Source organism: Rhinichthys klamathensis, unplaced genomic scaffold (genome assembly GCF_029890125.1).
Source record: "Rhinichthys klamathensis goyatoka isolate OS25496 unplaced genomic scaffold, OSU_Roscu_1.1 h1tg000071l_1, whole genome shotgun sequence".
In the NCBI taxonomy this organism is placed as follows: Eukaryota; Metazoa; Chordata; class Actinopteri; order Cypriniformes; family Leuciscidae; genus Rhinichthys; species Rhinichthys klamathensis.
In genome coordinates, this window is record NW_026606614.1 from 451,372 (window position 1) to 463,973 (window position 12,602).

The 12,602-nt window shown below is 37.3% G+C and overlaps 1 protein-coding gene across 1 annotated transcript in view; it reads right to left on the reverse strand.

Moving 5' to 3' along the window:
- Nucleotides 1–12,602, reverse strand: part of rasgef1ba (RasGEF domain family, member 1Ba) — a 78,034-nt gene that overhangs the window by 31,178 nt on the left and 34,254 nt on the right. The window lies entirely within an intron of this gene.

Here is a 12,602-nt window from a genome sequence, read left to right on the forward strand (position 1 = left end):
TCTCCAAGGTATTAACATTAACATTTTTCATAACTCCATGTAGGACGTTTCTGTGCATAAATGTAAGCACTGTGGCAGTAGATTAGTAATGCAATATTTAGAAAATCTACTCTTGTACTCTTGGTACTCAAGTACTTTTAAAAACAAGTACTTTAGTACTTTTACTTAAGTAGACATCTGAATGTAGTACTTTTACTTGTACTTGAGTAAAATTTAGCAAGGGGTATCTGTACTTTTACTCAAGTTACAAAGCTCTGTACTCTCCGCCTCTGGTAGTAAGGGTTATATTTTTAGATAAAAACACTAGGGGATAGATCTGTTTACAAATCTTGGCTAATCTTTATCAATTATGAAAAATTATTTTATTATGTAGAACAAGAGTCTAAAAGAGGAAGAGCAGGCACCAGTGAGAATGACAACTCATCTTTCAGTTAAAGCATTTACAGAGACAGGTTTAGATCATGCAAAAACTAGTATCCCAAACTAAAGCATATTGATATTTACTGTATGCTTCAGTGAAACGCCTAGAAGGCAACAATAATAGAGCATGTTTGAAACCGTTGTCTGTTTAAAATAAATTCAAAGCCTTCACCATCATGTAGTGGAGTCGCATAAAAGATTTATTTGCAATAGGTGATCACTGTATGACTGTATGACACTGACATGAATTGTTAATTATATGGGGCACTGTATCAATTCCAATAAAGTTCTGATGCAATTGTGCACTCAGGCTGCTTTTCAAAACCGTCACACCATGACTGTTTTATCATGATAATCTTCCACATGTAGAACCGTAATCGAGCGATTCTCAGTGATACCATGATGTAATACACACACAAAAAACGACACCATTCCTTTAAGAAACAACTGTAACGTGTAATCCATACTCTAAAAAATGCTGGGTTGTTTCAACCAATGTTTGGGTCAAATACAAACCCAACCGTCGGCTTAAATTTTTTTTTTTTTTTTTAAACCCAACTGTTAGGTTTGTCCATATTTGACCCAAACATGGATTGAAACAACCCAACATGTTTAGAGTGTAGTTTCTGTTTTGTGTTTCATGGACCTCTCGTTTATTTCTTATTGTTTCTTGTTCTTCTTTTTCTGTTTCCTTCGTTGTCATGGATTCTAAGTATGTTTACATTTGTTGTCTCATGCTGCGCCCTGAATTTACCTACTTAAGTATTATACATATAAGTTACTATATGCCCTAAAAGTACATTATTTTCAGTGTGTAGCAGAAAGAGTAGCAGCTATATAGGCAAGCTTTGGGACATACTACTTCGTCATAATTGCGTCTTTAAAAGACAGCTCTGTCGCTTAGTTACGTGCGTCTTGTCACCATTTAAACTGCCCTGTCAATCATCTTGTCAGAGTTAAAATCATAATCAATTTAATTTAATTTCCTAACATTTCGAAGAGAAATGTAGTAGCACGTTGGTCTGCCAGTCGTGGGTCTTTCATGCGGAGAACTCTCCTCATGTGTTAGCAAAATTATGCCTTTAAAAGTTAAAGGGGTCATGAACTGCATTGTTTTATTGTTTCATAATATTTCCTGGAGAGCACTCATAATGGTAGTATGGTTTTTACTTAAAAAATTGTCAAAATTTAGAAATAAAAGGCATTTTTCCTAGCCTGATTTTAGCTTCTGATTTGAACGCTCTGTTTGTAGAGGCGTGTCTGTGTGAGATTGGCTAAAAGCTGGTGAGACTGCTGTGATTGGCTAAAAGCTTTGCATACAAAATAGCTAGTATTACATGACTGTGGAACTCTCTCGAAAACTTTTAGCACGTTTTTACTATTACAGCTCTCAATGTTAACTACTCATGAAAAGTGATAATTATAGCATTACAATTAGATCTATGGCATTATATTTATATTGTGGCATGAAAGGTTGCAGTGATGAGCATTGTAGCCGATCACACACATACGCAGCGATCTCGTCATTGCAACTCGATTTCTGCACACTAACGAATGCTTTCATCATAACTAACAGTGCAAACACAATGTAAATAAGAGATTCGTTGATTATTATGGGAGTTTTGGCGCGAGTCAAGAACTCAGTCAGTGATAAACACGCACTGTTTGATTGACAGCTGCAGCTATTGTAAACTGAGCGTTCTTTGATCGCTTTCTATATATAATTCAATCAGTTTAAATAACAGATTATTAACACGAGAAACAATGTGAAATTGACTGTTTAGTCACTGTTTTGATTTACTGACAAGACAAAGAACATCTGACTACTGTAGCTACATGAATCATTACATCAGAAATGACACAATGGTCACAGATCAGGAATTAGAATTAACACGGTTACTTACATGTTGTGGCAATACTGTCGAGTTCATATCGTAAAAGCCTGCGCCGAGATTGCTGACTGATTTACCAAAGAATCCAGTGAAATGTACCGAATACGAATAAATAATGTTCAACTGAGACATTCACATTGTTGAAAATAAATATCCACATTCCTAGCATTATAATCCTTTGGAAGGTAAGGTTAAATTTTAGGCCAGTGAGTGACCCTGAGCTCTTCTCTCTTCCTCATCTCACTAACGCCAGTGGCATAAGTTGATTTTCTTCTGCAGAGGCGGTCATTCACTACCTTATTACGTCATAAATAGGCACATTCCAGGACGAGTCGTTCGCTGGGCCTGGAAAGAATAAAAGCTGATTTTGGACTAACAAGGAAGTTTTCAGTTCTGAAACTTTCAGGATATTCTTATAATATGATGACCTCTTATATGTCAAAACCTCAAGGAAAATTTGATTTCTCAGTTCATGACCCCTTTAATGACCAAATGTATCTTTATAAAAGTTAACAATGCTGTTGCAGATGAAATATAATGTGGATAACATTGAATAAATATATTTTCGCTAGATACTGATTATTGTTACGTCCCAGGGCATAATTATTATTATATGTGCAATGGTTTGGTGGTGTTTTTTGTTGTGCTCTCTCTCCTTTTCTCTCTCCTGGGTGATGATGGAGACCAGCTGACTCTAATTACCATCATCTCCTGGTTTCCACTGATTGGCTCCTGACTAGGAAAGCTTGTGGATAAAGCTGGAGAGGAAAACCCAGTTTGGAGAGGCCCTTTTTGACTCCAGGCTGCCAAGACTGTCTTCTCCTGCCTCACACCTAGCATGTGTGCTAAGACCGATTGTACATCTCGTTGTTGATTGTTGGTTGGTTGGTTGTTGTTAACCTGAGCAGACTTGGACTGCAGTTGAGCCAACTTTTCTTAAGTTCTTTAAACATTACTAAAAGAGCCTTGAGTTTAAACCATTTCTAACCTATTTTGATTTAGTTTATTTGGGAAGCATAGGGAGGCGGATGCCATTTCTGTTTATGTCCATGTTTTTCTCCTGTGTTTGGCTAGAGAGGGAGTAAGGTAAGAAATGTGTTATTCATTTTGAATCTTATTTTGAAAGGTTAAGAAAGTATTCCCCCTAAAGTCAGAACTTTGTTTATTGGTTTGGCCTTGTCCCCTCCTGAAGCGATGCTTTCCTTTTTTTGTACTTTGGACTAATCCAAATAAAGTCATTTTTGAGTGTTTCAAAAATCTGTGTGATTTTTGTGGAGTGCTGGGACAGGTTCTTGGTTGCCAAACTGTTAGTAATTTCCTTGTTACTGCCTCCCTGACCTCTAGACTGGGGAGGCACGTAACGTTATTAATCACTCAAACCCCTTAATCTAAACCTCTCTGCTTAACCATCGGTCTTGCACATCCGTCATGTTTGTAGTTTTTATCACTTTTTATGAGAGGCTGCTCACTGCAGAGCTCCCCCTCTCTGGTTGTAATCTGGGCGTAAATGGTGGAGGTTGAGGGTCCAACCACACCCTTACCCTACCCATAACCATATCCAGTAGCAGTCTTTGCTATCCCTTTGATGTCACTCGAAACGGGCCTCACAACAGAAGAGGCTTCCATCCGCTTGTGCCAGTTAGACTGTCTGCTTCATTTCTGCCAACATCTTGTGATGGTCCCCCAACAGGCATTCTGACTAACTTTGCAACTACATGTCAATTTATTCTATAACCCTACCAGTCTACTAATACTCTACTAATACTCTAATGAGAGTTAGTAGACATGTAGGTGCAACGCTACTTATAGTCAACAGAAAAAAGGGACCATCAAAATAAAGTGAAACGATAAAATCATCCCTGCGGTCCACCATGGTGCAAGAAAAACTGTCCGCACTTGATGTCAACTGAACACAACGTTATGAGATCGCTGGATAAGGATAAACTTGTCAGAGCTTTTACTCCAACTGTTGTTTGAAACAGGCCTCCGAATTGCAAAGGTTGTCTCTTACTTTATCCCTCCACCCATTAGATCCACAGAGGTGGAGCTGGATGTCTGCTGGTTCTGCAGTGAGCACCACTTGCTTTTTATTCGTGTTTGTATGTTTTATCGAATCCTTGTCCAATGTGCAATGGGTTAAGGGCAATATTAGCCGTTAGAGTGTGCATGGATCTGCGCTTTTTCTAACCGGAAAAAGACATCTTTGGAATAGGCCTACTCATTTCAACATACTACGATTTGGGGCACACTAATTCTAATTTCGAAATACTATTTAGGACGGATAGTAGCAAATTGCGAGTTGATTGATTAGTCCCCACCTGTGCTTTGTTTTTCTCCTCACTTTCTGTTGTTCATTGTCTGGTTACTGGTTAGGTTATATTGTGGTTTGCTTTTTTTCTGGTTCTCCTGTATGTCTTGTTTTTTTATTTAATAAATATACTGCTGCGATTAAATCCTGCCTCTAACTCTTCCTTGCTGCAACCACTGCTGACAACAACAGTGACACATGTAGTAGAGAGGCAAGTTATAAGGAGTAAAGTACAAGGAGTAAGACAACAGTAAATGCGAAGAATAAATACAGACAATAGTATCACAAGGTACACAGAGTAAAAACAGAATTGAAAGTTATATAGTAATAATATAATATGGTACTAGATAATATGGTACTACAACACTCCCTATTCGATTTCTATCTGCCATGGGGTTCCTGGCCTAAAAACGATACATATAATTTTACACGTAATAATATAACGACAATAACATGACAGCTGTTTATCAGTTTGTTTGTCTGTCAGTTAGCAGGTGCATAGTGAACTAAACTGCTTTCAGGACTGTACCCCTGAAAACTGGGCTCCTTGCTGAGGAGCACAATGTTGACCGAAAGCTTTCAAAGCCCACCTCTGCCGGGACTCAAACCCCTGCTTTTGTGCTGTCAGTCAAGTAACTTCCACCAGTGCAGCTGCCCATGTTCACTTTCTTCTCAGCATGCATGTCTGTACAACATCACTTTAACAACCAAGAGAGATAGCTTGCTGATATGTCTAGCTGTAATATAAATTGTAAGAAGGGAGTAGAGCATGTTTTTCACAGCTGTCATGATCATTACCGTACATGATGCACTGAAACATCAGTCAGTGCTGTATAATGCTCATCTGCTCTTTCTGCGTAAATATTATACTTTTTTACCATTAGAGTGCATATTGGCCACGCAGATGCAGAGTAAAATGTAACGACGAGTGACGGTGTTGACAGCAGCTTGAGGAGGGTTCAAATGAACCGACACATTTATGAGCATCAGGAGATCGCATGCAGCTGTTTTGACTGATGGTGATATCTTTTAGAAACTGTTCACTGTTTCTATGTAAAATATTTAGAATGTACTTGTTCAGGGATAAAATTCATGATTTGAATGTTAAATATCTTTAAGCTGACAAGTGTTCCTGTCCAGTGCCCAGTAATTGATTTAATACTTCAAATGAATATCTCACTGTATTAGGTTGCAATGATAGTTAAGAAGTTTATATTACAGTAATGCTACTTCATTTGCCACCCAGGGATGGATTCCTTTAAAAACATTAAATGTAACAGTATGTATGGTATTATTATGGAAATTTCATGTTAATGCTGATGATAATGTTTTAATCCATTCCAACAGCGCATGTGTGAGTGACTTGAGCACTAGAAAACTAAGTCATGGCAAAAGGAGTATACTTTGAAAGGCTATATAGTCAACGCATTCTCACCCCAAGGCGTCACTAAAATGACAATTTTGACCATGCTTCAACATTCGACGCTTTAGGCACCCTTTAGCGTCAGTTACATGACGCGATCCTAGGGCGTCATCTTACTGACGCTTTACCTAAGCGTCAGTTAGATGACGCGGGTAGGTTTAGGTCTGGGGTAGGGTTAGGATTAGATAGCGTCATCTAACTGACGTTAAAGGTAAAGCGTCAGTAAGATGACGCCCTAGGATCGCGTCATGTAACTGACGCTAAAGGGTGCCTAAAGCGTCGAATATTGAAGCATGGTCAAAATGATTCCCAAGGCGTCAGTTTCATGACGCCTAGGGATGAGAATGGGCTGATATAGTGCACTAAACTGTCTGCAAGACCGAGTTAACGCAGAGAATGAAGTATACCTGGGCCTAATCAACTTCCTAGTTATTGCATTCATAGAAAACTTGTCATGGAAGTGACTCGTGTTGGGTTGTACATGATCAGTCACGATTGGTGCTTCTGCAACTCTAGAGCTTCTCAATAAATAATTAATAATAATTTAAATTATAAAGTTAAAGCTTTTTTACAGACATGACTCTGCAAGAACTTAAGTATAGTTAAAAGGAGGCTAAGAATAGCTAACAAGACTAAAGCCGGGGAAACACTTAATGACTGTAAGGCCTATTATGAATGTAATTTGATACGACTGATCATACCCAAACACAGCGATCAGTTCAGTCGGTGTTCACAGTTCACAGTTTAAAATCTGCTCCAGTCGTTGCCGGTCTGTAAGTGTGTTCAGTTCAGTCTTAGAATGTTTCAGCAAGTCATTAAGTGTGTCCCCGGCATTAGTGATGGCGCAAAATCATTGTCTGGGACATCATGACCTTCTGAGGAGCTTTATGTTCCAAGATGGGGTCAGAACTTTTTCCAATGCCAGGCATTTGAAAGCTTAATATTTGTCTGATGACTACACTGACCTGTCCTTTTGTCTATTTGACTGTGTTTTGGAACTAACTGTGTTTTTATTAACGGTTTCCAATGGTGACCACACTCTCTCTCAAGCCGCTTCCTGTTGGGTAACGTTTCTCTGACAGTTGTTCAGAGCAATGCTCAGACACTGTTTTATATGCTCATCCAAAATACAACATGAAACAATATGAATTGACAAAAGTTGAAGATTCAAATTAGACTTTGACAAAGCTCACGAGCAACTTGCATAAAAACTAAAAACATACTTGCTCACATAATTCATATAATTCAGAATCAATAACATATAAGAGTATCCATAAAAAATCTTTAAAATCTAGTTTGAAACGTAAAACGTGGAAAAAAATGAATCTATAAATCTGAGTAAATCTGCCTCTCTGACTATTGCTCAGTGAGTCAGATTTGATGAACATTTATTTTATAATTATCAATATTCAGCAGTTCTGAGAACACAACACAGAAATGTCCATAAAACTGACACTGTACTTTCACTTCCTGAGAATGTTTAAGCTTCATGTTGTGGCAACGGTTGACACGATGTAAATCCATAACATGATTTTCGCATATCTAGATTTGACATAATCAAGTCAAAAAGCAACAGAGTTGCACCAAAGTGCTGTACAATGAAACATTGAGCATATAAAAAAGAAAGCATAAAGAGAAACCATGCATTATACAAAATATAACATTTTATGCATTATAACATAACATGTATAACATTAAACAAAATACAATAAAAAGTCAAAATAAAAACCAATAACTAACCTAATCTAATCAAAAGACAGAGAGAACAAATAAGATTTAAGACCCGATTTAAAACTGGCTAATGAAGGAGAAGACCTCACATTTAAGGGCAGAATGTTCCAAAGTTTAGGTGCTGCAGAAGAGAAGGCTCGACCACCATTAGTTTTACAGCGAAAACGTGGGACAGTTAAGAGAATAACCAGACCAAAGTGTTCTTTGGGGAGAGTAAGGATTCAGAAGATCACAAATGTATTTTGGTGCAACGCCAGATAAAGCCTTGTACACAAAAACAGCTATTTTAAAATCAATTCTGACCTTTACAGGAAGCTAATGTAAAGTCGCTAAAATGGGAGAAATGTTATCTCACTTTTTTGTGCCGGTAAGGTAATAATATACAATACCTATTTATTTTTTAGAGCATCTTGTTTTATGAGTTTAGTCATTATTTAATTTTTACATTCATGTTTATTTGTAGCATTGTAGAATGGAAACAAAAAAAAATGTATTGTAGAAGAACATCAACAAAACTAAAGAGCAATATCAGAGTAACAAGCTACTTTTTCATTGAAACTGTCTGACGGCTTTAATCACCCATAACTGAGGCCTTCTGCTGAACTTTCCCAAATTAAATCAGCACACTAAACCCTAACACAAAACCTGTAGAGACAGACATATAAGCAAAGTTTGACAATAGCCTATTGGCTCAGAGTTTCGAACATGTCAATCAGACTCAGCAGAGAGGAGGAGAAAAAAGATAGGATGTTTTCTCATCCACACCGTAACCAGCTCGATTTTGTGGCATGGAACCCGTGAGAATTATTTCCACATATCAAAAAGCCAATAAATCTCTCACAAATTTAGCAGTTGGTGGGTGAATGAGTTTCTCTGCCAGCGGCTACCTGTTGGATTCAAAGGGCTGATTCGGTATGATGTAACTGGATATGAGCTCATTATGAGTCAGACAGAAAGAGAGGATTGAGAAGAAAATCATGTATATGCTTCAGTAGGTTTGAAGACAAAGTGCTTCTTGCACACATACACTCACACACATTTGACAGTAATCATTTTTGAGTCTCCCCCTTCTCTCATCTGTTGCCATTCAGACAGCAGTAAAAGCTGTGCCAGTGTCCCCAGTGAGACCTCCAGAAATACTCTCAGAAGTCTAAGCGGAAACAAACCACTGGAGATTCACAGCATTCTCTCCCTATAAGAGTGAATGTTTGATTAATGGTTAATTTGTCCCTGTCTGATTAGTGTTTGGGTTATTATAATATCACACAAATTGTGCAATATGTAAACTTCCAGAATGTTCTCTATCGCTTGGCTGTAAATCAGAGTATTCCAAGCCTATTTGTTATATTCTCCTGAGACCCACCAATTTATTTGTGTCTTCTACAGAGAACATTTGGTTTTTAAATGATTGTGGATTTGATTTGGTCATTAGAACTTCCTCCCTAAGACATCTGACAACAACAATAATGTTATATTTTATACATATATATGTGTGTGTGTGTGTATGTGTAAATATACTGTTATATAATGTGTGTGTGTATATATACACACACACATGTATAGAAAAGAGAACGGAATATATTTGTAGAGATATATTCACATATATAGCCGATATTCTTAACTCTATTAAATATGTATTATGATTATGTAATATTATGAATATAATAGTCAGTAATATTAAGTCAGAAAATGTATCAATAACTCTGACTCAGAGCAGCACATATATTCTGTTAAAAATGTTTCACATTAATGCATAAATATATTTAGTTTTCTTTTCTTGAAAACAAACTGAAAGCATGATATTAATGTATTATTTTCTCATTTGTTTCTATTGAATGTATTTTAATATATTTTTACAGTTGTAAGAAAGCAAAGTTTTAATCTTAAAGTTTCGTGGAACCTTTGGTACCCCAGTCACCACTAAAACATCCCTAAAAATCAGATCTCTGTATATAAGTACTTCATGTTGAAATACCCACGGATGCTGGCCTAGATTTCATTTACAGTAACAATGTAATTTGCCCATCACTTGACAGTGAGAGTCACTTCATGCAGGGTGTAGAGTGAAAGACACACTCCCAGAGTGAAAGACACACTCTGAGCCAAAGTCCCTTCAACCACACAGTCATCCTCCTCTCATCATTTCCTTCTTGTCTCTGTCGTACTCTGCCTCTCAGCTCCATTAGTCACAGTGCTGAGAGCGCAGTCGGCCCCTGCACCTGTCCTCTCTGTTCTCACTCACACACCCGAGGGAACTGTTATTGCCTTGGGAAGAGTCGTCTGCTCGGCTGCTCTCTCTTCATCTTTCCATCACACACTGACACACTCACGCGTGTACAGAGAAAGTCGGGTCTGCTACGCCTGTCATACGCCTATCTCATGCAAAATCAGTACAATATTTATTTTTTGGGGGGGAAATCGAGAGCAATAAAAAAAAATTCAGACAGATAAGGACAGAATAAATGTCTTTGTCCTCTGATTTGTAGCATGTATAAAATGACAACCTCATGAGACCCAGGTGCTCCATTACCTTCATCTCCTTCAAACATCAATTTATGTGAAGTCACAGTCAGTTTAATGTAATTGAAACTGACACCTTTTATGACTACCCATAATGTTTTGTCACATGTGTGCCTTTCAGTCAAATGGGGTGTTTTTCTCTCTCTTCATTTTATAAGTGAACATATACAGTTGAGTCTCTCACAAGGTCAAAAATAAACTGTACTGGCTAAGCCCATAAAAAAAACAAAGTGTTTTTTTTTTTTTGCTAAATAACTACAAATCTGATTTGTCACTCAATAGTAGATGATGATGATGATGTTGTTGATGGGACAATATCTTCTAACCCTCTTCTTTGATGTATCAGAGAGCATGCTTTGTCTGACTACGAGTTTAATTCAACTGTCAAGGTTCACATTTATTTTGCTTAGAGTCAACAAATGAGGCATACAATTAACTATTTATGAAAGCAACCCTTTTTGAAGTTTTTGAAGTTTTAAAGAATGACTGAACTGTGAATCCAGCTCTGGTTCAGTAAAAAATAAAAAAGCGGATCAAAAGTCTTTTATTGGATTCCAACACATGCATAAAATATAAAAAATATGGCGTAAATCTCACATGCCATATTTAGAGCTTGATCTTCTTAACATAAGATTAGTTTACCTTATTATGTTTATCATTTTAAAGTTTCCCCATGCAACATATTCAAGTCAAACTCAATTTACTTGTTATTAAACACCAATTACCAGTTAAAAGCCTCATTTGTGCATTTCAAACTGAACATTAGGAACACTCAAATTCATATTTTATCTCCCATGTGGGCCTTCTCTTCATCTCCCAGTACTACCATGCAAACATAATATTTTAGCAGGAAATAAGGGACATTTGATTGTGTGTGTGGAGTTTATCACATTCTAAAGATAAAAGACTGCATATCTGAAGTCACAGTCTCCTGAGTGAAGAACAAATATCTGTCCTCCAACTGGACACTCTTCATACATTGGTCTCAGTTCATAACCATGAAGAACTCAAAACTAGGTGATCTAGATGTGAGCATCACTGACAAGGGCCAAAATGTTATGACAAGGCGACTGGGTCAGAGTATCTGCCACACTGCACACATTGTTCAAGAATGGTTTGAGGAACATGATGAAGAGTTCAAGGTTTTGCGCTAGCCTCCAAATTCCCCAGATCTAAATTCAATTGAGCATCTGTGGGATGTGCTGGACCAACAAGTCCAATCCACTGCAGCTCCTACAGGACTTGAAGGATCTGCTGCTAAAGTCTTGGTGCCAGATACCACAGGACACCTCGGCACTGTTTTGAAAGACCAAAATCATATTAGGCTGGTGGCCATAGTTTTGGCTCATCGGTGTACATAGTTGAGGCAAATTGTTTACAATAAAGAATTAATTTGTTCCATTTTTCACCACACAGGACCTAAAAAGCCATTTTAAATTAAAGAAGGAGAAAATTCCCAAAATAATAATGGATGCAAAGTGCACATTTCCATACAGGTCAGCTTGTCATACCCACAGGAGAAGAAAGTGATTATCTGCTGCTGCAGACTTACAGTTTGTCTTTGAAAGATTTGTAAACATGAAGCAATCAAAGGCAATGCTTGCATGCAAATTTGAACCCTATTATCCTGTTGAACAATTTAACAAATGACTTAACATATCTAATCTCACCGAAAAATCCTTAGCTTGCCACAGGCTACGGTACAGCATGAATAAAACATTATCTTTCTCTTTTTACTGAAAAGAAAAGGGCAAAGAATCTAAAAAAAGAAACCTTTAATAAATCCTTCAGGCTAAACATACCATTATTGTCTCTGCTAAAGCGTGCACTGCTTAGTTAGGTAAAGCCATACCTCAGTTTATCTACTCTAATACACAATATTGCAAATTCTAAGGCAAATCATTCATGAATAAACCCTCTAGATTGCATTTTCTCTTGTTAAAAGTGCTTTCCTCAATACAAGAAGTTCACCCAGAAGTTCATCCAGATTGAGTATACAATTTTGAGTCATGGAAAGTTATTTTCTCCCCTCAACAGAGAAATGTATGCAATAATGCCATGTCCCGAGGTTTCCAATCTGCTGGTTAACGGCTAAATTTGGTTGACTTCATTATCTACAACTTTAATTCTCTTAGAATTCAAAGAAAGAGGAAATGAAAAGAGAACGTGGGGATTTCACAAGGGTAAATTTACTATTGGACACATGTAATCGGACACATGACAGCTATTAAATGAATGCAGGTTCTAGGAGCCTGAAAACTAGTGGGAGTGAGGGGTTTTCCTATGAGTTTGTAGAATGATAATGTGC